General features: G+C 46.2%; 1 long non-coding RNA gene across 1 annotated transcript in view; it reads right to left on the bottom strand.

Annotated features, from left to right (window-relative positions):
• LOC105093786 (uncharacterized) overlaps nt 1–17,296 on the bottom strand; it is a 463,250-nt gene extending 445,954 nt beyond the window's left edge. The window contains exons 1-2 of the long non-coding RNA XR_010382533.1: nt 17,228–17,296; nt 13,498–13,619 (exon numbers count right to left, since the gene is read on the bottom strand). This is a non-coding gene — a long non-coding RNA (uncharacterized LOC105093786). The remainder of the gene's footprint in view (nt 1–13,497; nt 13,620–17,227) is intronic.
• Between the last annotated feature and the right edge of the window lie 7,721 nt (nt 17,297–25,017).

Below are 25,017 nucleotides of genomic sequence, written 5' to 3'. Positions count from 1 at the left end.
TACTGCATTTATGCAGCATCAGAAAATAGCGTTTTAATCTAACCAGCAAGTCGGGCTCATTATAAAAAAATGAGAATATGGGTTAAAACACTAAGTTAGTTCCCCAACTGTTTTTGAAGGCCCTGATCATTATGGTATTACTACCCAGTTGGTTTTAATTGTATTTGCTCAAAGCTGGACAAAGCTAAGGCCTCATGATAAAAACGTCCTTTAGACTCCAAGGTACAGGTAGCCAGTGGGTCACAAGATTCCAAGATGCTGAGGGAGGGAGAGGTAGCAATGTACAGGGACACACAATGTGCCTGTAACCGGCACAGAGGACACTGCTGAAAGATTGAGAACTGGGGAAAAAACTATATGTTATTTTGACCCAAGACAGACTGATCCAGTATAAAGAGTCAGCTCACGCAGATGTGGACGCAGCCCTGGCCCCTCTGCCCCGACCTCATCACCTGGAGGTGAGTCCCCTGGGTCTTGGAGGGCTTGCCATCTCCCTCTGACGGCTCCTTTCTTCTGTGATGCCAGGCTCTGACCTGGGTGCGGTGAAGAATCCCAGATAGTGAGTAAAAACTGGCGCTGCCCTCGCAGGCAGGAAACAAGCTGTGCACAGACAGCTGTGAGACAGCAAAGAGGGAGCCAAATGACCCCTCCTTCACAGATGCTCTGCGGGGTGGCTGGCCTCGCCGTGCACACGTGGGCACCAAGGCTCAGCGCAGTGGAACCGCCTGTTCAAGTTCACCAGGTGTCTTAGTCTGTTTGGACGGCTTTCAGAGGTTATCATAGACTGAGTGGCCTATAACAAAAGACATTCATTTCTCCAGTTCTAGAAGCTGGGAAGTCCAATGTCAAGGCACCAGTTGATTCCATGTGTGATGAGAGCCCGCTTCCACTTCCTGGTTCATAGATTTCTTTTTTTTTTTTTTCTTTTGGAAGTGGGGTAATTTGTTTGTTTGTTTGTTTGTTTATCTAATGGAGACACTGGGGATTGAACCCAGGACCTCGTGCATGCTGAGCATACTCTACCACTGAGCTATACTCCCCCCCATTCGTAGACTTCTGTCTTCTGTGTCCTCGCATGTGGAAGGGGCAAGGGAGCTCTCCGGCACCTCTTACAACAGTACTAATCCCACTTATAAGAGTTTCACCTTCAAGATCTAACCCCCTTCCACAGGCCCCGCCTCCTAATATCATCCCGTTGGGGTTAGGGTTTCAACATATGAGTTGGGGGTGGGCAAGGAGGGCACAAACATTCAGCCCATGACACCTGGCCAATGCCAGAGTCACTGTACAAGTCAGGAGGGGCAGGCAGAAAGCGTTAAATGTTCATTAGGAATGTTGAGCTCAGAAATCCAAGGGAAAAGCAGGTTGGAAGTGTGTTTGGATGCAGAGCCACAGTGGGACTCCCTGTGACATGACCCTTCCTGGCTGCCACTGCACCGGGCATCAGCCAGCACATCAGTACCTACAGCTCCCACCTCTGCCGGGGGCTCTGCACCACTCTTCGCAAGACGTGTGAAAAGCTGAAGTGAGAAAGTTGCATCTAACCGGCCAGATCTTCAGAGCCCCCTTGGCTCCCACCATCTCTGGGCTCCAGGGAAGTGGGACGCGTTTCTCACCAATCAAGGCTCTGACGGCTGTGTCCTGCATGTTGGAGGTCACAGCTCTCTGACCCGAAGCTGGGAGCAGATAAGAGACTGAACAATGGAGAAAATGGCCAGACCAGCTTGTTAGGTTTAAGGAATGAATGATCTTAGCTGTGGACCAGCCCCTGTTCCCAAGGTACGGTGGGCAAGACGAGAGATTTCTCCAGGCGTCAAGCAGGCCAAAGTGGACAGGAGTGGTGCGTTTGTTTCCTGGGACTCCTGGCAGCCTGTCAAACCCTTTAGAAAAGGATTTTCAGACACTCCTGTTCTCGGTAGACCAGACGCGGCACAGAGGGCAGGGGGACACAACACAACCAATTTACAGGATGCAAATTGGTGCAACATTTGTCATCTTTCACAGTGCTTCTGTGACATGCAGCCCAGCTAGGACAGCCGTGCCTTGTTAAGACAGTGCTGTGAAAGGCAGCCCTTCTCAAACGCGCATCTCCTGGGGAGCCCACTCCAACTGCAGAGGCCAGACCCCATCCCAGACCCTCTGCATCTCCGCTTGGTGAACAAGCAGCCCAGGTGGCTCTTGGGGGGGACCCCGATGAGAAAGCAGATCTTCATCTCTTACTACCCGTTCAGCACCCAGGACCCAGGACCCAGGACTCTGGACTCCAACCAGATTTCTACTCCCCTTGGTCCAAAAATGCATCTGTAATAACTTCTATCTGTAATACCTTCCGAAGATAGCTTTCACACCTGCCTTGCAAAAAGATTTGGTGAGCATGACCAAGACCACATTCCATAAGAACACTCTGCTGTCATTTACTCTCTAAAATGTATAGGCAGATATTTGTGGAATGAATGATACAGGCACTCAGTGATTTCTGAGCTCCAGCTTTTCCCTTCTGAAGACTGGTAAGGATCTTAACCAGGACAACCGAGAAGAAACCCCCAGGCTCATCTGGTCTGCAAATTTCTACACAAACCACATTGTTCTTGTGACATAAATTGCACTGGAACATCTACTTCTTGCCCCTGGGTCCCTGGATCCTAAACGCTCGCACATATGTTGCTTTGAGCAGACTCCAGGGACCTCCTAATCACTAACGGGGGGTGGGGGGTTGTGGCAGCCCATGTTCCTGTGCACCTGAATCTGCGTTCTCTTGGTACAATCGATAGCTTTCCGGGTGCTGTGGCCCAGGGCTGTTCCAACTTAACCCTGGAGCCAAAAGTGAAACACTTGGAGACTGTGATACATTCTATGTGACATCATTAAACACATCCACTAGCAATATCTCAGGGCTGATATTAAGGTAGTGAGTTCCCTGTCACTGAAGTGACAAGAAGAAGTTGATCTATCATATATTAGGAGTGCCAGCAGCCAGCCGCCAGCAGCCTTCAACTAAAGGATTGGACTTCTTGACCACTGAAGTCCTCCCAACTCCAGGTGTGCTTGATTCTGCGGATTTCAAATTTGACTTTCACTACTGGAATCAAAAACATTCTGCCCACACAGCTTTCTGATACTCAGACTGGTTTTGCACAAAGTGGTAAAATAACAATTAAAGTTTTTCCTAAGTGTCAGGACCGTGAGGAACAAAAACAAATGAATCAACAAAGAATTCCTGTTCAAGGGTTTTCAAGCCAGCTTGTGTCTGTCACCAAACCACAGGTGGAATGCTAATAAAATTCAACTTGCAACAACAGTGTAACGATTTAAATATGGCCTATTTTGTCAAAGAAATATATCTATAAAATACATGTCCAAACATGATTTTTAATGAGCGTAAACTTTTTTATAAGAACATTATCAGAATACAGCAAAGGTCTCCTGAAGACTGAAATGAGGTGAAGTCCCCACTGAACGGCCTTGGGAATGATCCAAGAGGCCGGTGGGCAGGTGGGAGAGCCACTTTCCTCAGATCCAGCAGGAGGGACCCTGAGAGAAGAGGCAACTGGCAAAACGGCAGCGATGAAGCCACTGCACTTCTTTAGCCTAATTTGAACAGATGAGGCGGTGGGACCTTGCTCCAGCTTTGCATACTGACTGCGAATTGCAGCGGGAGAATCGATATGCTGGTGCATCCATCATGGTCAGAACACACAGCACCCCAGAAGCACAGGAGCTGATCCCCAGCTGCCCATCAGCCTCACTGCCCTGCCTGAGATGACTTGCCTCCTTTCTCAAACATACGACATCTTTCTGTGCTTCCATGCTGTTGCCCGTGTCCTCTCTGCTCCTTCTCTCCTTATCTACCTCAACCTTGCTCCAAATCCAGATTCGAAAACCACCTCCTCCATGCTGTATTCCCTGATTTGCTGTGCAAGGTTGAACACTCCCTGCTGTAGGCCTTCAAACCTCCAAACCCTGTCCCTTGCCCACTCCTTTGGCACATCCCTCACTTTGCCTCCCAGAGGGCTTCTCTTGCTAAATTAGAAGCTCTCTGAGGGCAGGGAGACAAGTCACAGGCTCAACACTGTATCCACAGTGTAGAGCACCGGCCAATCAATGCTCATGGAAGGGAGGTGTGGGCAAAGGTAGAAAGCATCACCTCACAGAGCCATTGACCCAAATGTCAGTGTTTTGGCCACAATATCTTCTTACCAGAAGGTCCTCACTGGGGTGGGAACATAAAAAGATAAGCCCAAATAACCAGCCATTTTCCAAAACTTCCAGAGATTTGGATATTATGCTCACGGCCTGAAAGGCATGGCTCCCTCCACTGGGATGTGGGCTTGCGTTCTGGAGTCAGGCAGAATCAGAACCATAGCCCAGAGGGCCACCTTGCTGGGTGGTCTCAGGCAAGTCACACAACCTCTCCGAGTCTCAGTTTCCTCAGCTGAGACAGAGCAATAACAGTAATTCCTCCCCAGGGTTGTCGAAAAAACTGTAATGAAATAAAATAAGTGGAAGCACCTGGCACCCAAGAGTCTCAATAAATGCCGTGCTTGTCCCTTTCCTTGCAGAGTTAGCTACTGTGAGATTTCAGATCACAAGGCACCTCACTCTTTCCATCTGTAGAATAGACATGTGCTCTCAGCTTTAAACGACAGCAATGTATAAAAAACGGCTAATATATTAAAACATTAGTACTTCTAATGGACTTCATTTATTCCCAGTGTCATGGCAGTGTGAGACAGTCATCCATTCTTCCTGAACAGTGCAGGAATGATCATTTCTAAGAGGATCAAGAGATGGTCACCCACTGAGGACATGCTATTAGCGGAGAAAACCGAGGCCGATGGAAGAGGCCTGTCTCCCCTGTGAGGGAGGGGGCCATACTCTGCTCTCTGCTGCCCAGCGGGCCCTCAGCGCTGTGAGTAAGAGGGGCTCGGGTAAGCCCCAGCACAGTATCTTGAGGGCGGTAGTACGCTCCACACTTTACTGACGAGGAAACTGAGGCTCAGAAAGGTTTGCTGAGTCCTAATCCAGAGCTCTCTGCCCACCACTGCGCATGATGCTGCAGGAGGGAGAGGTGCATTATAGAGAAGGTGGGGACAGATGTGAGACTCCCCAGTGCCGCAAGACAATTCTCAAAGGTTTGGAATTACTGGATGATGCAATCCTCTCCACCTCAACCTCTCAGAGGGAGGTGCATAAAGTAGGAAAGTGGGGCTGTTGGAAACGTAACAGTACTCAAAATCAAATCCATGCACCCTCCTATAATCCTCTGCAATGCTGGAAAAGTGCCAATGTTTGCATCCACATAGAAAATAAAAACAAAACAAAAAAACAACTGTACTCATGTACTCTTAGAAAACAATTTTCAGGGGTCTCTCAAGGTTAAATCAGGGAGACCTTGCATTCTAGACTCCCTAGTTCAGCCCCAAATATGCAGAATAATGATTCATTTGTCCCCACTCACTTTCAAAAGTATCCTGATGTAAAAGGTCATCCCAGATCTGTGGTTCTCAACCTGGGCTACGCGTTAGGATCACCTGGGGAACTTTGCAAACATCTCGATTAAATCAAAACCTACGGGGTGAGATCCTAGCACTGGTCATTTCTTAAAGCTTTTCCTAGTGATTGTCATGTGCAGTTAAGGCTGAAGGCCACTGTCCCAGGTGGAAGACACATCCTACCCTGGCATGCAAAGGTGAATCAGGTCAACGGACAGCGATGGGCAGGTGGGACCCCAGCTAGCCCTGAGCTGCCCTGCCTAGGGGGGCAGCAGAGGCGGAGGCATGAAGCTGGTGCACAGGCCCCATCTGTGGGCCTGCTAGGCCGGCTGCCACTCACCTGTTTGCAGCCACTTGCCTGCCTGTGCCAGGAAAGGCCTGGAGGCTCCATGGCAGCTCCTGGTGAGTGCCGGCTTGGCAGTGAGCTAATTGGCTCCCAGAGAGGCAGGGAGGGAAGTCACCTGTTTCACCTTGAAGCAAAGCAGGAGAACCCGGAGAGGCAGAGCTGTCCACACATTTTGGAAAAGTTCTGCCACAGACCTCCATTGCAGCGCGGAGGTGGGCTTCCGGCACAGAGCGGCCCCAGAGCCCAGGGTGTAGGTGCGTCCTGCGCAGGGCTTCTGGGACATATTGCCTCCAAATGTGGCCTCTGTCCTCATGAATGCCACGAGATGAGTCTCTGCCTTCTCATCTCACAGCAAGGAGATTCTTGTAGAGAAAAGGCCCTGCCATCTCCTTGTCCCAGCCTCGGAGAGCAGGGTCTGTCCCCAGGCACCTCCCCTGGGTTTTGAACCATTTCCGCAGCTCTGGCACTTAGACTCCTGGCTGAAATGCATTTCCAAGAGCAGAAAATGAAGGCAGAGGTTTGAAAGAGGTTTACTCTTTCTAAAGAAGGCTGGTGAACATCACTACAGCGAGACCTGGGTGGTGTTTGTGGCTCCCGGGCCCATCCTAGCCACATCACGCATTACATGTCTCGGTGTCTTCCAGACTGCGTCCCCATGAAATACTGTGTGGGAAGCTTCAGTATATGTGGAAAACCTTTGTCATTTGTGGATATAACATTCACAACTTTGACTAGGATGTGAGAAATATGTTACCAAGTTGCTCCCCCATGAAAGTGATAAAAATCTGTACTACCACCACCGTCACACACATACACACACACACAACTTACTATATTGGTATTTTCAAACTTTCTGATCTTTTCCAATCTGAAAAATGAAATAGATCATCTCAATACAGTTTTAATTTTCATTTCTTACTAGTGAGACTAAGCAACTTTTCCTGTGCTTAAGAAGTTTTGCTTCCTTCACCATGGACTCTATTCATATCTTCTGCCCATTTTTCTGTTGAGCTCACAGTTCTCGGTTATTGATTTGCAGGATCTCTTTATATATATTAGGGAATCCAGCCCTTCCTCTGTGACACAGCCTACAAGTATCTTTCCATTCGATGTTTGTCTTTTGATTTTGTTCATGGTGCATTTAGCTAAATCCCTTTTAATGGAATTGAATTTATTATCTTCTTTTGTGGCTTCTGGGTTTTGTATCATATTTTAGACAGCCTTAAAAGGAAAACATCTTTCATAGTTTCTTTAGTATCTGATCTTCAAAGGACTGCACCAAGCCAGAAATCATTCAATGGAAAAATATTCAAAGAAAATCATGACAACATGGCTCTTTCTGCATGTAAAGATCGTGGTACTCTAAGAGAAAGTTGATAAAACACATTTGCTTTCAAAGATGGTCCACGATGGAGCTTCCCGTCTGAGGGACTATCTCCCATAAGATATCATCATCTAGAATTCCCAGCTCCTGGGTGATTAAATGCCTCTGCATTCAGAGGTCCTAGCGACATTAGCCTTGTTTATGTCTAAGCCATTCCAAACATGCTTCTGAGATGAGGGGGAGATCTCTTTCTATCAAAGTAACTGCCAAGTCATTTGGGGTCTCCCAGAAAACTTTGATCTGGTAATAATTACATGAAACAAGGGAGACTCTCTGGGTCAACATATAACATGGTGGCTTTCTCTAGAGAATGAAATGAGTTTTCTTTTGTGGGTATTTAGATGAGCTCATCTGCTTTCAGGGATCCCATTGCTCTCCTGTGTCACCAAACCCTGCAACAGAGCTTTTGCTTCAGTTTCCTGTTTGGTCTTCAAATATACCTCTGGACATAGACGCCTGCCCCGAGTCCCAGCATGGCAGTGGGAGACCTGACATCATGCCTGCTCCAGTGCACGCCTCCCCACAAGTCCTGCCTTCTCCCTCAAGCCAGTCCAGACTCCAAGTCAAAGAAAGCCATCCTAAGGGTGCATGAAGAGACACCCCCATTTGGAAACAGGCTTCTGCCCAACTGACTTGTTTTACAGACTCTTACTACACACCTACCGTGTGCAGATGCTGCGGAAGCTGAGGCAACAGGACAGGTTTGAGTCTGGTGGTGACTGAACCCAGAGCCTCTCTTGAGCATCAAACTAGAGACTCCTAGAAACAGAAGCCTGGATTCACCCACATCACCTGTTTGCTCCTCCAGCTCCTCAAAGCTTCTGCACTTCAACTCTGGAACCCAAGTACAGTGACCAGGCATCCTGAACATTTCACGGGCCCCAGCAATAGAGCTGGTTCCTTTGCCCAGACTTCCTCACCTGGTCTCCCCGGGCACCTCCTTGCTCTTCTGACCCCTCCCCTCAAAAAGCCTCAGCTTCTCCTGAAGTTTGCATGGAGTATAGAAACATCCCCACAAGCTGATCCTGTATTTAAGAGAACACCATTCCTCAGAGTACTCCTAGCCTGAACAATCATTTAGTCATGCAGGAAGAAGTTTAAAACTCAGAGAGGGTGAGCCTTGCCCAAGGTCAACAGCTAGTTGGCTTCCAAGCCAAAACCAGAGCCCAAGCTTGCCAACTCCCAGCCCCGTGTGCCCCCACCAACCCACTGTGGCTCCCAGACCAACTGTCTCCCACTTCCTCAGGGGAGTGTCCTGGTGAGAACACTTGCTTTTTAATTCTATCTGAGCTGAAAAGAGAACAGGTTGACTTTGTAATGTCATCAAATATTAAGCTTGATTTTCTTAGCTACTGACATCCAAATTGCCAGTGAGCTTGAAAGGCTCAGTGGAGCCCATTGGCTGTGCTAACAGAATTTAGGCTTGCGGCTGGGGAGGGGGGACACTGACCCTCTCAATCTCAAGAGGAGATGAGTAGGGAGGGGGCATGCAGTGCCGGCGATGGCCAGGAAGCCAGGGACAGGGAGACAGCCAATAAAGACAGCTTGGGGTAAGGGTCCTCCATGAGCATTTTAAATCACAGGCACTCCATGACCACGCGTACTTGAAATGCCATCCCCAGGAGGGGGAAGCCAAAAGGCTGTTAAGGTTATTGTGTGAAGTTGCCAAAACTTGAAGACATAATGCATCCCTTGTCCTTTGGCAAATTTCTGAAAGAAAAGTTCTGCAAGACATGGAGCACACTGTACACATGGAGGCAGGAAAACAGACGTCTCTGAGAGGAGCACCGAAGTGTCATTTTTTGAGAGGGTAGAATTGGAGCAATCTCTAGAGTTAGAGAAATGGGCTCTAGGGTTAGAAAAAAATCTGGATTTGGTCTCTGGCTTCATAAAGGTTTCACAGGACAAGGGTTGATCTCTTGGAACCCTGGTTGCCCCGTTTGTAAAATCAGGCTGGTAACGCCTTCCTCAAAAGATTTTTTTTTTTATGACGATGTGGAGGGTGTTATAAAGCACCTGGGACGGCACCCGGCCTCAGGCAGGACTTCCTGAGCCAGTCATGTCTCCTCTCCTTTTAGAGCCTGAGATGGGCTTTACGGTTTGCTTGCCCCGAGGCCTTCCTTTTGCATATGGGGAAACTGCGTCCCAGGTGGTAAAGTGACTCACCCATGGCCCTCAGCAAGCTAGGCGCAGAGCAGGATTCAAGTCTTCTGATTCTCTGGCCATGACCTTCCCCACATCAAGAAGCACCTCATTCCTTCTTTTCCCCACAAGCTCAACACTTCTTAAATATTCGGCAGGAGGGACGGGAGACAAGTGGCCGTGCGCCCCACCTGTGGTCCTCAGCATCCCTGCCTTCCAAGGCAAGGCTGATATCCAGCCCTGCAAAGCACAGGACACCTGGGTGACCTGCCCTGAGAAATCTGAATCCGGTGAGAATAATCTTAGTAAGTAGGAAAAGAGAGAGAAGGGCAGAGAGAGAGAGGAGACTCTTGGAACAGTGGGGAGCCCCCGAGGGATTCACAGCGAGATAAAGGAGATTTGCTTTGACACTGTTTTCAAACAAGCACAGAAGGAGAGAAACCACAGGCAGCTACGGCTGGATGCGTGGAACCAGTGAGGGAGAGCAAGAATACTGTGAACCAGGAAAGGCGACATCGTAGAGGAATCCGTGTGAATAAACGCCGCTCCAGTGCAAAACGGGGCGCTACCCCATCTGGGCAGCCGACAATGGAACGACGGAGGCGTCATCTCAAGCTGAGTCCCGGCGACATGTTGTGCTTTTGTTTCCCTTCTGTCATCTACCTTGATGGAAATTTCCTGATCTTGGCATTGCCAAACACAAGTAGAATTTAAATAGCTGTTTTCATGCACTTTTGTGTAATGTGTTTCTAATAATTAAAACAGTTTCTCCTCTAAGAAGCTGAGGGATGGGGTGGAACCACATGCTCCCCTCACCCTACCTCCACCCCCAGAGGTGACCCCGATTTTATTGCTGTGCGATCAGAATTGGAAAAATACCCCTGTGTTTCTCTTCTACTAGTCACCCTGCTACTACACTCGCAGCACTTCTGACACCAGATGCGTGGGTTTCCCACACATCAAGCAAGCCTCTGACGACGCCAGCTGGGTGTCCTACAATTCAATTTAGTCCCAACATGGTCTCCCTGGGTTTAGCATCAGATCCCACACGTTAAGGGCTCAGTCCCCACAAAACTGGCCCCACTTCAGAATCCAATTTTTACCTCCACGTCTGACCAACTGGCTGTAAGTTGGGGTTCCCGTGATCCCCACCTTGGATTCAATAATTTATTAGAATGGCACACAGAATTCAGGGGAACACTTAATGTTTACCAGTTCATTATAAAGGATATAATAAGGATACAGATGAACAGCCAGGTGAACAGATACATGGGGTCCTGAGAGCACAGAAGCTTCTGTCCCCATGGAGCTGGGGTGCACCCCTCTCCCAGCACATGGCTGTGTTCACCAACCCAGAAGCTCTCTGTGTTCTTACAGAGGGTTTATCATGATCAATCATTAACTCAATCTCCAACCCCTTTCCCCTCCCCAGAGGATGAGGGGTGGAGCTGAAAGTTCCAAGCTTCTAATCATGCTGGGCCTTTCTGGGGACCAGTCCCCATCCTGAAGCTGTCACCCCATTAGAACAAAAGACACTCCTATGAAATTCCAAGGGATTTAGAAGCTCTGTATCAGAAACCGGGGGCAATTCAAAACATAACAGATGTTTCTGGTGCTCTTATGACCTAGGAAATTCTGAAGGTTTTAGGAACTCAGTGCCAGGAACCAGGGACAGAGAACAATATGCATATTTTCTACTATTTTACACAACCCCAGACCCTGATTCCACGTGTGTGGGTCACCTACCAGACTCCTCTAGGGAGGATTCTTGGCCTCCAGGAATGTGCATTCTAGCTGGAAGGCAGAGATGAGATTGGAAACAAGAATGTGGATGAGTGAGAAATGAAGAGATGGTACCTAGAAAATCATGGAATGAGGGGGAACGGAGAGATCCTAGAGACAGTTCAATCTAATTCTCCAATATTAGAAATGGAGACATTGAGTGGACCAGAGAGGAAAAGTGACTTGTCCAAGGTCACACAGCAGATTTGTGGCATAATGAGGACTAGAATCTGTCCTCCTGAGCAGCACCCTGTGTGCCTCACTCAGCTTCCTCTTGTTGGTGACTGGAAGGACCAGAGGTTTCATCCATCTTCTTGTGCAGATAAGACTCTCCTCCTGGACCCAGGCTGACCTTTCAGTCAGAAAGACCCAAAGCCTGTGTCCAGGCTTGGCCTTGCCTTTCACTTGAGCTAAACCCTGGGGCACTCACGCTACCTCTCCTGGTCTCTCCTTCTGTAACTGAACACCCAGGAGTTTACCACTTGATGCCAACACAGACAGCTTAATAAGAGCACTGTCTAAGCAAGCAAGAATATACAATGGAGAAAAGGCAGCCTCTTTGGCAAGTAGTGTTGGGAAAGCTGGACAGCACCACATAAATCAGTGAAGCTAGAACACTCCCTCACACCATACACACAAATAAACCCAAAATGGCTTAAAGTCTAAACATAAGGCAAGACACTATAAACCTCCTAGACGAAAACATAGGCAAAACATTATCTGACATAAATCTTAGCAATGTTTTCCTAGGGCAGTCTACCCAGGCAATAGAAATAAAAGCAAAAATAAACAAATGGGACCTAGTTAAATTTATAAGCTTTTGCACAGCAAAGGAAACCATAAACAAAATAAAACCTATAGAATGTGAAAAAGTATTTTCAAATGATACAACTGACAAGGGCTTAATCTCCAGAATATACAAACAGCTCATACAACTCAACAACAACAAAAACCCAAACAATCCAATCCAAAAATGGGCAGAAGACCTAAACAAGCAGTTCTCAATGAAGACATACAAATGGCCAATGCATGAAAAAATGTTCAAGACTGCTAATTATCAGAGAAATATAAATCAAAAGTACAGTGAGCTATCACCTCACATCAGTCAGAATGACCATCATTCAAAAGTCCACAAACAGTAAATGTTGGAGAGGGTGTGGAGAAAAGGGAACCCTCCTACACTGTGGAGGGAAAGTAATTTGGTGCAGCCACTATGGAAAATGGTATGAAGATTCCTCAAAAAACTAAAAATAGAGTCACCTTATGATCCAGCAATCCCACTCCTGGACATCTATCCGGAGAAAACTCTAATTCAAAAAGATACATGCACCCCAATGTTCATAGCAGCACTATTCACAATAGCCAAGACATGGAAGCAACCTAAATGTCCATTGACAGATGACTGGATAAAGAAGTTGTGGTATATTTACACAATGGAATACTACTTAGCCATAAAAAAGAATAAAATAATGCCATTTGCAGCAACATGGATGGACCTGGAGATTGTCATTCTAAGTGAAGTGAGCCAGAAAGAGAAAGAAAAATACAATATGATATCAATTATATGTGGAATCTAAAAAAAAAGACATAAATGAGCTTATTTATAAAACAGACTCACAGACAAAGAAAACAAATTTATGGTTACCAGAGGGGAAAGAGGATGAGAAGGGTTAAACTGGGAGATGGAGATTTGCAGATACTAACTACTATATGTAAAATAGATAAACAACAAGTTTCTACCGTATAGCATAGGGAACTATATTTAATGTCTTATAGTAACCTATAATGAAAAAGAATATGAAAACAAATATATGTATCTACACGTATGACTGAAACATTATGTTGTACACCAGAAATTGACACAACATTCTAACCTGACTATACTTCAATTTTTAAAAAATTGGAAAAAAATACTATTACAATATATTTTAGTACAAATAAAGAAGACTTCTACAAGAATAAAAAAAGAGCACTGTATGTAGAGTAGGGGCCACCGTATCACCCTATCCAAGGCGCACCATCCATGCCAGACTCGGGCCCTGCTCTCAATGCTTGAACGTGCATATCTTTCCAGCCTTATCAGAACACTATGCAATTACTGCTACACTGACCCTCATTCTACAGTTAAGGAAACTGAGGCCCAGAGAAGCCAAAGAGCCCCCCCAAGACTGCAACTGGCCAAGGGCAGACCCATACATAACCCCAGTCTCGCCTTGCCCATTGGTTATTGACAAATTCCTAATCCTCTCCCATGTGCTGTCCCATTCATTCATTACCGTGACCCATGTGGGTGGTTATGAACCCCATTTCCCAATTAAGGAAACTGAGCTCTAAAAGATTAAGTGACTCACTCAAACACAGGAAGCTGGTGTCAGGCACAACTGGGTCCAGGAATTCATCGGTGTGATTCTGAGTCCTTGTGTTAAGACAGCGCTGCGATTCCAGTGTGTTCGGATGCTGTGTTTGCTCCAAGCTGCAGGGAGGAAGGGGAGATACAAGGGTCAGGGAAGGTTTGAGGCTAGAGGGAAGTGTAGCATCTGATGAGCATGAGCGGGCAGAAGAAAATAAGGATTCGGGGACTGTGGTTCTCAGCTTCCTGGTGTCTGTGGCAGGCATAATAAAGTATTAGTGCTAAGTGTCTGGCACACAGGACAGGATACAAGCCTTCAAATGAAGCTCACTAAGTACCCCTGTGTCCCAGGCAGCATGTTACCACGTCTCACTGCTCCATCAGAGAACCACAATGAGGACACTGCCCACCAGGTTTTTCCCTTCCCCTGTAAGGCTGTTTGGAGGAGGGTTAATGCTCCCCAAGCCACTTAAACATGCACAAACCAAAGCTCTCTAATGACCCATAAACATACATGTTGATATTGGCCATGATAATGTCGATTGGCAGTTGCAACAAAAAGTAAATTTTACACACGGATCAAAATTTTGTGGTGAATCTGCAAGGCATTGCTGGTATGCTAGGTCCAGGGACCCACAAAAAACACCCCTCACCTGTGTGTTCATGAAAGAATGGATTTTCAACAGCTGCCGTCAGCAAATGGGCCAGCTGGGGGCTGGGGGCCCCCTTCCCCAGCAGGGGACTTCAGTGGCCTCCACTGGACCCCCGCCTCAAAGGCTAGTAGAGATGCTGAAGTGGCCAGGGCAGGCTGAAACCCTCCATAAAAGTCTGTCCCACCAGGGAACTCTGATGATGTGTAATCAAATTGTGTTTCATTACAGAGAAAGTATCCAGAGGTTTCCTGATGGCTACAGTTCTTGCAAATTAAAGATAATGAAGTTAACAGAGAACAATTGTAAGTCAGATACCAACAGGTGAGATGAACCGAGGGCAACTTCATTGCTTTGGATGCTCCCCACTCGTGGAACGTGAGTCCTGCTCGGGCAGGAGCCAGGCAGGATTCCATTTTTGCCCAAAGTCATAGATTTGGGTTATGAACAGCTCTGCCACACCCTAGCCTTATGATTTTAAGCCAATCTGTGATCCTGCCTCTCGTCTCTAAAACAAGGGAGATCCGAAGGGTAACTAGCTATTGCACTTTGCCTAGAATTGTGCCTGGAGTCAGGGGCCGGGGTGTCCAGGAGGGGAGGGTTCCCCAGGCACAGGTCTTCAGCAGTAAAATCAGGAAAGTTCTGGACAAACCAGGACAAGCTGGCCACCCTGCTGGGGCTTCCCATGATCCCTGACTGTGTAAACATTCTGGGATTATTCTAACCCTAACATTCTTGAGAATTACAAGAACCTTGAATCACAAGAACCCTTGAGCCACAAGAACCCTTGAGCAAAAACTAATGCGTTGTGAGCCCAGTAAAGTTCCCAGCACACGCCTGGGACTCTGCAAGTAATGCCCCCTCCTGTGTCCCTGGCCAAGTGCTGTCACCTATGGCTGTGCTGAAACTTTGGAGACCTGTGCTGGTGAAGCCTCCAGAAGAAGCTCGCCATCTGCAACCCTTGCTAGAACCCCAGAGATTAGCAAATGTCTATCTTCCAAGTGAAGAAACTGATGCTCAAAGTAGGTGGGAGATGAGCTTGAGGTCGTAAGAAAGTCAGTGGAGGGAGCTAGGAATCCACCCAGGTCCTCAATTCCAAGCCCAGTGGCTCCTTGGCCAGACCAGGCTGCTGTGTGCCCACCCCACACACACACACAGCCGGGCATGGGCCCAGGTGGCTGCAGATGGTGAGCTGAGGCCTCTCGTGCATTTGGGTTCCTCCTACCTAGAAGCACCTGCTCGCTGCCTGGTCCTTTTGTCCAGAGCTCCTCACTTCCTCCTTGCCCACCTACCTGGTCTACGTGAGCACCTCGCTGCCCAGTGGCTGGGAGGGTGGTCAGAGTCCCAGCAACCTCGTGTCCACCCTGTGTCATGAAACACAGGCCCTCCATGTGGCACCAGGAACGCAGTTCTCTCCCCGCCTCCTCACCCCCAACAACTGCCCAGGAGAAAGGGAAAGACCTGGAAGAGGAGGCAGGGGGCAGGACGAGCAGGCTGCCCCACCCTGCCGTAGTCAGGGGCTCCAGGAGCAGAAACTCCGCAGCTAGGCATCCTCTGAGGCCCAAACTGGGCTAGAGAAACCCGAAACTCTGGCCAACTGGGATGGAAACCCAGGAGGAACCAGGCCTGGGAGGAGGTGGCAGTGTGTGATTTTTAATTTACTTTTTCTTGCCCTGAGACAAAAATTAATTTGACTTGGGAAAAAAAAAAAGTAACTTCTAACTTGACTTTTGAAAGTAAAATTTCTGCAACTCTTTTCCCACTTAACAGAACATTTCCTCAACTTCTAAGGCATAATGTTAATATGCACCAAAGATGGGGAATTCCCTGAGCTCAGCTCACATATCACTGAACTGATTTTTTTCTTAATTTCCTAGTAATACTGGCTGGGTTATGCTAACAGGAGAGTTAACAGCTAATTTTGCTACAGGGAAGATAATAACAGGAAATGATCTTTAATAATGAATTAAACAGACTCCTTGGATCCTGGTTCCTTTTATTAGATAAGGTCAGTGGCATCTTAAATGAGCAAATCTATCCGAGGCCACCAACAAGGCACGAAGAAAACTGTCAAACTGATTTACAGGCTACGGTGTGAGCGCTGAAGATCAGATGATAGTCTGACACAGTAAGATCGTGAGCCTTAGACTCAAAATCAAGGCAGGAACACAGACCAGCTGTGTGACCTTGACCAAGCCCCCACCTCTTGGAAATGCTCCCTTGAGCTGTTAATAATAATCCCCACTTTCTGGAGCTCTGTAATCATTCCTGAGCAAAAGTGTATAAAACCCAGCACAGGGCCTGCTGCAAGAAGGTGCCCCTGTGAACGGCCCCATTGTGTTTGCCCCATTCATTTGATAGAGGATATATTTACCATAGTTTCCCATGCATTATGTAATTCATCCCTCAGAATCACCTCCTTAAAATGAACTATCCAGACTAGATTCGCCTCATTTCAGAACAAGGAAGGTCAAGCACTGCCCGAGGCCATCCATTTAGCCAGAGGGGAGGACCAGCATCCTAGACAGGTCTTCAGACTCCAATTTATTTCATCTATGTGGTCCTCATTCTTCCTACTATTGGTCTTCATTTTTTTTAATCACACAGAATTTTTAGTACAAAGGTTTTTCAGGACACATCACCCACCTATCTATCAGTATTCATTTATTAGGTATATCTGTGTTCTATTATGTTAATAGCTATGTATACATGTATATTCAAACATACACAAAAATAAATAAAAACTGAAGTTCTAATGTTTCCTTACAAGAAGAGGGAGATGTGGAGAAACTGCAGGCTTGGGAAGGGGAGAGCTGGGTGATGGTGATGGAAATCAGCATTGCTTCAGGGCTGGGGCAGCTAGACCTGCCTCCTGTTTCATCAAAGAGTAAGAGGTGGAGAGATCTGGGAATCGCCCAAGGTCCTGCAGAACTCACCTCTCCAGGCTCTCTGTAGGCTCCCTGCCCCGTTCCCTTTCCCCTGTATGGAGTGGAGTTGAAGTGATGAAAGCAAGCCCTAGGGACCCACTGAGGGTGTTTCAGTAAGGGCAGGGCAAGGCGCAGCCAACTTCTGAATGCTTACCCCGTAACTTCCACAGGCAGGTAGTTTCATCCCAGCCACACTGCTGGCTCACATTCCTCTTAGCCAAAGCCCATGTGTGGAGTTTCCGGTTCCCAGAAGTTTCCAAAGCAGGGCAATATAATTATAATGCTTTAAAGCAAACAAACACACACCCAAGTGAGAGGACTGCGTATTCATTTGACTAATTAGAGGGAACTCACTAAAAGGATGCACAATAACACCGGCCTTTTCTGGGGGGGAGGTAATTCTAATCGAAATTTTCTTTTGACATTTTATTAGTTGCTCATCTTTATTTTTATGGTGCTCTAAAAAGGCACCAAAGCTAAGCATCATCCTTTCTGGCAATAAACACATGTGACTCATGCATCACATAAACAGCAGTGGCTCAGGAAGCCAGTGACGCTGAGCACCAGTTATCAGCCTGATGCAGGGAGGGGCATTCAGCGTGCGCTGGTGGAGGCCTGCCAGTTTGCTGCCTGACTGCTAAGAGCGCTGGTTCTGCTCAATCCAGGTCCCACAGAGGCTGCTGTCAGCGCTCCTGGGGCCCAAGCTGATACACATCCCGATGCCCAAGAAGGACACATGAGTCAGTAGATTCCCGGCCCCTCCTATCACTTCCATATGCTCGTCCCAAGAAAGAGCCAAAAAGCTATGATCTCAATTCAGTACAGTTAATACGCGTTCTCTGAGAACCTAGAATGTGTCCAGCAAAGGTGCCAGAATGGTCAAAACGTAGCTGAGAGAGCCACTTGGAATCCAACAAATCTAAGTTTGATCTCCATCTGTAAAGTGGAGATTAAATACCTACTGTAACTGAGCAGGACCCTGTGCAGCCTTCCAGGGTCAGACCCCTCCCCACGTCCTCTGAAGTACCCAGATAATAGTATCTCATGTATATTTCCTGGGTTTTTCAGATGCTAAAAATCACCACCAAAGGAAAGAAATTAACTACTTGATGATCGAGAGACCTTCTGGTGCCTAGGGGTTGATGACACTGACCGCCCTGTTACCTCAACATCAACCAAAGTATTGTGCACAAGCTGAACATACCCTGCGACCCGCCTCCCTCACCTGGCCTTTAAATATGCTTTGCTGAAACCCTTCAGGGAGTTCAGGGTTTTCTTGGGCATGAGCCACCCCATCCTCCTTGCTCGGCCCTGCAATAAACCCTTCTCTGTTCCAAACTCCGATGTTTTAGTTTGGCCTCATGGTGCAGCAGGCACACGAACTTGCATTCGGTAACACTACCTCATGAGTTATACTGAGAATTAAATCAGAAAGTTGCATAAAGCTTTTAACACAATGACTCATGCGTTCATGTATCCCAGGAAGATTTATTAAGGGCTGATGGAAAATACAATTAACATGGCTCAGGGAACTTCCCACTAGGACACAGTAGGTGCAAAATAGGTGTCCTGTTCAATCCCAGAAAAACTCTTAGTGTTGTAAAGAAGCAGGCAGAAACAAAATTACTGTAATATATGGCTGGCTCCAACAGGTTGGGCAATAGGGAGCCATGGAAGGTCTTTGAGCAGAGGAGGCTGATAAGATCTACATGAGGTGGAAAACCAATACAGCCTGTGGCTACTGAGCACTTGAAACATGGCTAGTCCAAATTGAGATGTGCCGTATGTGTGAAACACACTGGATTTGCAAGACTTTCTGCAATGGAAAGAATAAAATACTCATTTTTATATTGATTATATGTTGAAAGTATTTTTTTTTACTATATTAGGTTAAATAAAAAATAGTATTAAAATAGTTTACCAATTTCCTTTGTGGCTACTAGGAAATTGAAAACTACATCCGTGGGTCATATTCTGTTTCTATGGGACAGCACTGGCAGGGAGCGTTGGCCGGGCGTAACAGAGCAGAGCGCAGCTGGAGTCAGCAGCAACATCTGGGCCACGTCATTTCAGCCAAACTGCTGATGTCCTCCCGGCCGGCCATGCCTCCCGGGCTGCCAGCTCACTGAGTAATTAAAATGCCTTGAAGCAAAGAGCCCAGCTCCAGAGTGTGCTCAGAGTTTTGCAACGTTGTTTCAGCAGGGAACATCCAGGCGGTGTTCTGGAACCCCTGCCCCCGCAGCCTCCTGAGTAGGATTCAGGTACCAAAGTGCCTGGCTCTGGCCCCACGATCTGGTGGCCCTCACTCACGCCCAGCAGCAGCCATTTCACAAAGTAAATTAAAAAGCAACCAGCATTTTCTTCTCCAACTGGCAACGAATGGATTTTCTGTGAGGATTTCCCTTGTGGAGGGCGCTCGAAAGCCTGCAAGTTCTAACTCAACAGATCCCAGGCGTGAGGCTCCCAGGCATGGGGAATGGACAAAGTCGATATTGTCCCCCGCATGCGGATTTGGTCTGCAAGCCCCAGGCTCAGACATGAAATTAAACCAATAATGCCGCTGACCTTCTGGGTGGGGACCTTGAACCTAGTCTCCCCTTTTCTCCCATCAGCAAAATGTGGAGCTGGGTTGCATGGCCTGCAACATTCTGAGGGAGGCCTGCTACCTGAGGAGGGAAGTCCATGTGCTTTGGGGGTCAGCGGGACCTCAGGTTCAAGTCCCAGCTCTGCCACCTGCTGGCCATACTGCTTGGGGCAATTGAGTTAGCCTGTGTGAGCCCCTGTTTTCTTTTTAAAACGGGAATAAAGTGGAAATTCCACTAATGACAATCTCATGGGTTGTTGGGATGGTTCAATTAGATAATGGAGGCAAGATAGGTAGGGCAATTGTTGGCACCTAGGAAGCCCCAAATAAAGTCATCTGGTAAGTAAAGACTTCACAGTTTGTTCTTAAAATGTTAGGCCAAGCCTCGGACGGTCTTGGTCACCACTGGAGTTTGACATTTCTTCCAGCTGCTAACTCACCCTGAGGGATTCTGGTGCTTCTTCCAGAACGGAGGCTCTATACCCAGTAGACGCAGAGGCAGAAGGGATAAAGATGTCTCTCTTTGGAGACTGCTGTCCCAGTGGGCCCAGCTGGGACTGGAGGTCAGGACATCTGGACAAGATCTGAAAGGGGATGAGAAATAGGGGTGATGCTCACCAATTGTGATAGGCAGACTGTAAGGTTGTGCCCATGATTCCCATACCCTGATGTACACACTTTGTATAATCCCCTCCCCTTGAATATGGACCAACACCCTGAAGATGCTGGGGTGTCACTCCTCTGATTAGGTTACTTTAAACGGCCAAGCTGAAGAGATGTTACAGATGCAATTAAGGGCCCTAATACGCTGACTTTGGTTAATCACAGGGGAGACGATTTGGGAGGGTGGACCTGATCTAATCAGGTGAGCCTTTACGAAAGGGTCTCAAGATCAGAGATGGGAAAAGTCAGAGAGACATGGAAGATGCAAGCAGCTGTGCTATGAGAGGAGAGGCCATGCGGCGAGGACCTGAGGGCCAGCTCTAAGAGCTGAGAGCTGTCCCCTGCCACAGCCAGGAGGCAACAGGGACCTCAGTCCTAGGGCACCAGGAAATGAATTCTGACAACCACCGGTGCGCTTGGAAGAGGTCCCCGAAGCTCAGCTGACACCATGAGTAGAGCCTGATGAGACCCGAAGCCCCTGTTTAACCCACACCCAGACTCCTGAACCACAGAAACTGTGAGATAGCAAAATGTGTGTTATTTTAAGCCACTAAGTTTGTGGTGATTGGTTATGAAGAAATAGGAAACTAATACACCCACCCTGCCCATTCTGGACTCCATTCTACCCCTGCCCCTGGTCACCGAGAGCCTGTCTGATGGACCCTATTTGCCTAAAATGATCAGCTGAATCCCATCCTCTCTGACTCAGTGATTGGCACAAGGTGGGCATGTGACCCAATTGGCCCAATCAGAGCGCAGCTCAGGACATTCGTTTGATGGCTGGGGAAGAGAAGTTCCCTTCTCTCCTGGGCTTTGCAGAGTTGGGGGAAAGGCACAGTCACAACTGCAAAGGCTGCAGTCTGAGATTAAAGCGGGCTGTGCAGGGCAGCCCTATAACCTTGCCGGCTAGGGAAGCGACCTCCCAAATGCCCACCCAACCTTGGACTCTCCAGCCATGTGAGTCAGGAAATTCCCTCAGAATGTAAATTGGTGCAGCCGCTATGGAAAACAGTATGGAGATTCCTTAAAAAACTAAAAATAGAGTCACTGTATGATCTAGCAATCCCACTCCTGGGCATATATCCCGAAAAGACAAAGCCTCTAATTCAAAAAGATACATGCACCCCAATATTCACAGCAGCACTATTTACAATAGCCAACCTTTACATAGAAGCAACCTAAACGTGCCACCAACAGATGATTGGATAAAGAAGATGTGGTATATACACACACACACACACACACACACGCATATACAATGGAATACTACTCAGTCATAAAAAATGAAATAATGCCATTTGCAGCAACAAGGATGGACCTAGAGATTATCATACTAAGTGAAGTAAGTCAGACAGAGAAAGACAAATATCATACGATATCACTTTGGAATCTAAACAATAATACAAATGAACCTATTTATAAAACAGAGACAGACTCACAGACATAGAAAACAATCATATGGTTACCAAAAGAGAAAGTGGGGGAGGGATAAATTAGGAGTTTGGGATTAACAGATACATACTACTATATATAAAATAAACAGCAAGAACCTACTGTACAGCACAAAGAACTATATATATTCAAAATCTTATAATAACCTCTAATGGAAAAGAATCTAAAAAAGAATATATATACACACACACACATATATGTATGTATAACTGAATCACTTTGCTGTACACTTTAAACACAACATTGTAAATCAACTATACTTCAATAAAAGAAATTCCTTTAATTCTCTGTATTACTTAAGCCATTTTACATTGATTTTTCTATTCCTCACCACCTGCTACTAAAAGCATTCTAATACATGGTGGGTGTGAGCATCCTGTGTACAGGTCCTGACTGTACCCAACAGCTGCCTCACAGCTGCCCACTAGGTAATCATAATCATAATCATAATCATAATAATAGTAACAATAATAATATTGCCTCCTGCTATACTTTGTTCATTCAACAAGGATTGATTGAGGGCTTATAAGTGCCAGAAATTGCATTGCTGAGCTGAAGCAGAGAAGTGGCACCCCAGTCCCTGCCTCATGCATGTCACAGTCCAGGGGGTTTGCAGACAAGCAAACCGGCAGTTACAAGTTGTATACATGGTGACGGTGCAGGGCATGCATGCTTTGGCCAAAGGACTAAGGGTCAATACTAGCATTTAGTCCCAACTGAAGCCAAATGACACCATCATGAATTCACTTCTGAGATCAAACAACCATCCTAGAATCTTGTTTTTAAATTTCATTATTATTGCAGTATTATACTTAACGTTTTAGTAGTCATGTTTTGAACAGTCAACATCCCAGGGCAGGAACAATAATTCCTCAGGACTGTCAGAGGTCAGGTGGCCCCATGGCATCCGAGCTCTCCTTTGTGATATGAAATAAATACTTCCTCTCCACTGAGGTGAGGAGAGAAGCAAGACATTGGGAGGTTGCCTCACCTTTATCCAACACATTCTTTTGTTCTTTATATTCTGAATTACATGTGGATCAGATTCATCATGAATACTGTACAAAATTCGGGAACTTTTCCTCCTATTTTGAGGTAGCAAAGGTGACATTCTATTTCCAATTCATCCTCCCAGGATATGAAAAAACTCCCAAATATTTTCTTGAAATCCTCATGACCTAAATAGAACTCCTAGGTAGAATTAAATAACTAAAAATTAACTGCAGTTATTAAAGTTTATTTTGTTTAGTGTTATGAATGCAGGTACAATATCAACTCTACGAATAATATAATTGTGATATAATCTAATTTCTATTATTCTGTTCTGCCTTATTATTTAAATTTTATAAACATTGGTTGGCTCAGAAAAGAAATAATATTCTTCCTAAAGTTATCTAGCTATTACTCTCAATATTTGTATTAACCATTACTCTATCTCCCTTTTTACTTGTCAACTGAAAATATGTTAAGATGATTTAGCAAAATTAAGTTTCATAATCAAAATTAATTATTACAGTATTTTACTCTTAATTTATACTTCAACAATTGATAAAATGTCTAAATGTAAACAAAAAGATTTGACTCTATAATACTTCAAAAATGTTTACCTATATCTGAATGTGAATGTTTAGATATTAACAATATATACAAAAGATATACATTCTCATTTATTACCTGTCATGTAAATTAGGTCTCATGATAACCTACATGATCACTCAATCATTGATGAGTCACAGTTTCACAGATTCCAGAAATGACATTGAATTAATAGCCATTTGTCTGTTCAGCCACCCAAAACTGAATACTAAGGTCAAAGTCAACTTCCTCTCATCCCTGCATCAGTTAGGATCCAATCAGGGAAGCAGGAATCAAAGTATTTTCATACCAGCTTCTTTGGTACCCAAGTTCTCTCTCCTCTCCCCTCCCCCAGGCCGAAAATCATGTTCATTTCTTATAGAGAAAGGTCCTTTTTGCTTCACTATCTCCTTTTAGATCATAGCCTCAGAACCTGACATTCATCCAAAGGGTCCCCTCAAGGGATTTTCCAAGAGTCTCTTCTCTAAAAGAAGCTTGGGTCCTAGATGTCAAGATAATCATTTCCTTGCCCTGCTTCGTGAGTAAGACTTATTTGAAGTGTTCTGCCACCAAAAACAAAATGATGAAAAACCAAAGCCCCAGATTATCCTCGGGTCTCTTTCCAATCTTTATGTTTTGGTTCTAAGAAGACCTAGAGGGAGGAATGTCCCAAGCTGGTCTCCAAGGCGGACTCATCCCCTAGGATTCTGTGGCCAGAGTCAGAGGACACAGGGGTCTCTATCTCTCTTTAGAGGCCAGGATCCCGGCCACCCAGGTCCTGTGTCCCACCTCTCTTTTCTCATTACCTATTTTTATAATAAAAGTAATATAGCAATTGTTGCAAATAATTTAGAAAGTCCAAAAACAGACAGAAGAGAATTGCCCCTAATCCCGCCACCCAGAGGCTCCCACCATTACAGATAATTTCCATTCCAGTCTTTTATTCTATGCGTAACAGACATCTTCCCCTGTCTGTGAAAGTGGATCAGACTGGACATGCAGTTCTGTGTCCTTGATTTTTCTATCTGTGTGGTCACAGTGAGAGGCAGAGTGGCAGATGTTAGAAAGCAGTTGGGGTTCAAGCCCCCCAGTGCCTCATGAGCTACTGAGCTCTGGCTCTCTGTCTTCCTGGACTGCTATTTCCCCATCTATAACATGGGCATTATTCTGTTATTACACCTGCCTCACAAGGTTGCTGGTTTATTCCTTGCACAGTGCTTAGAGCAGTGCCTGGTGCATTATAAATGCTATTACTGTGATTATTGTTTCCATGGCAGCAAAAATGCACATAAGCATCACTTTGAACGGATGCACATCATTCCATTGAATGGATGGATGGACAGATGACACAGGTTATTTAACCACTTCCCTATGGTTGGACACTTAGGGTCTTTCCAAAGGTTTGCTGCTATATCCAATGATAACCTCACACACAAATCTTTCTGCATCTGTTGATTTTACTGAATTCCATCCTAGAACAATTTCTAGATCAATGGTAGGCACTTGTTTAAATCTCAATGCATGATGCTGAATTGCTCTTTGGAGAAATTGTGCCATTTACAATTCACTCTGGTGGGCAAAGACCCAACAGCCTGGGCGTTTTCAAGTAGTTATTTCATTGTTGTTAATGGTTTCGTATCAGGGCCAAGTGGATGGGCAAGGGCTGATAT

Source organism: Camelus dromedarius, chromosome 9 (genome assembly GCF_036321535.1).
Source record: "Camelus dromedarius isolate mCamDro1 chromosome 9, mCamDro1.pat, whole genome shotgun sequence".
In the NCBI taxonomy this organism is placed as follows: domain Eukaryota; kingdom Metazoa; phylum Chordata; class Mammalia; order Artiodactyla; family Camelidae; genus Camelus; species Camelus dromedarius.
This window is presented reverse-complemented; position numbering and strand designations above follow the sequence as displayed.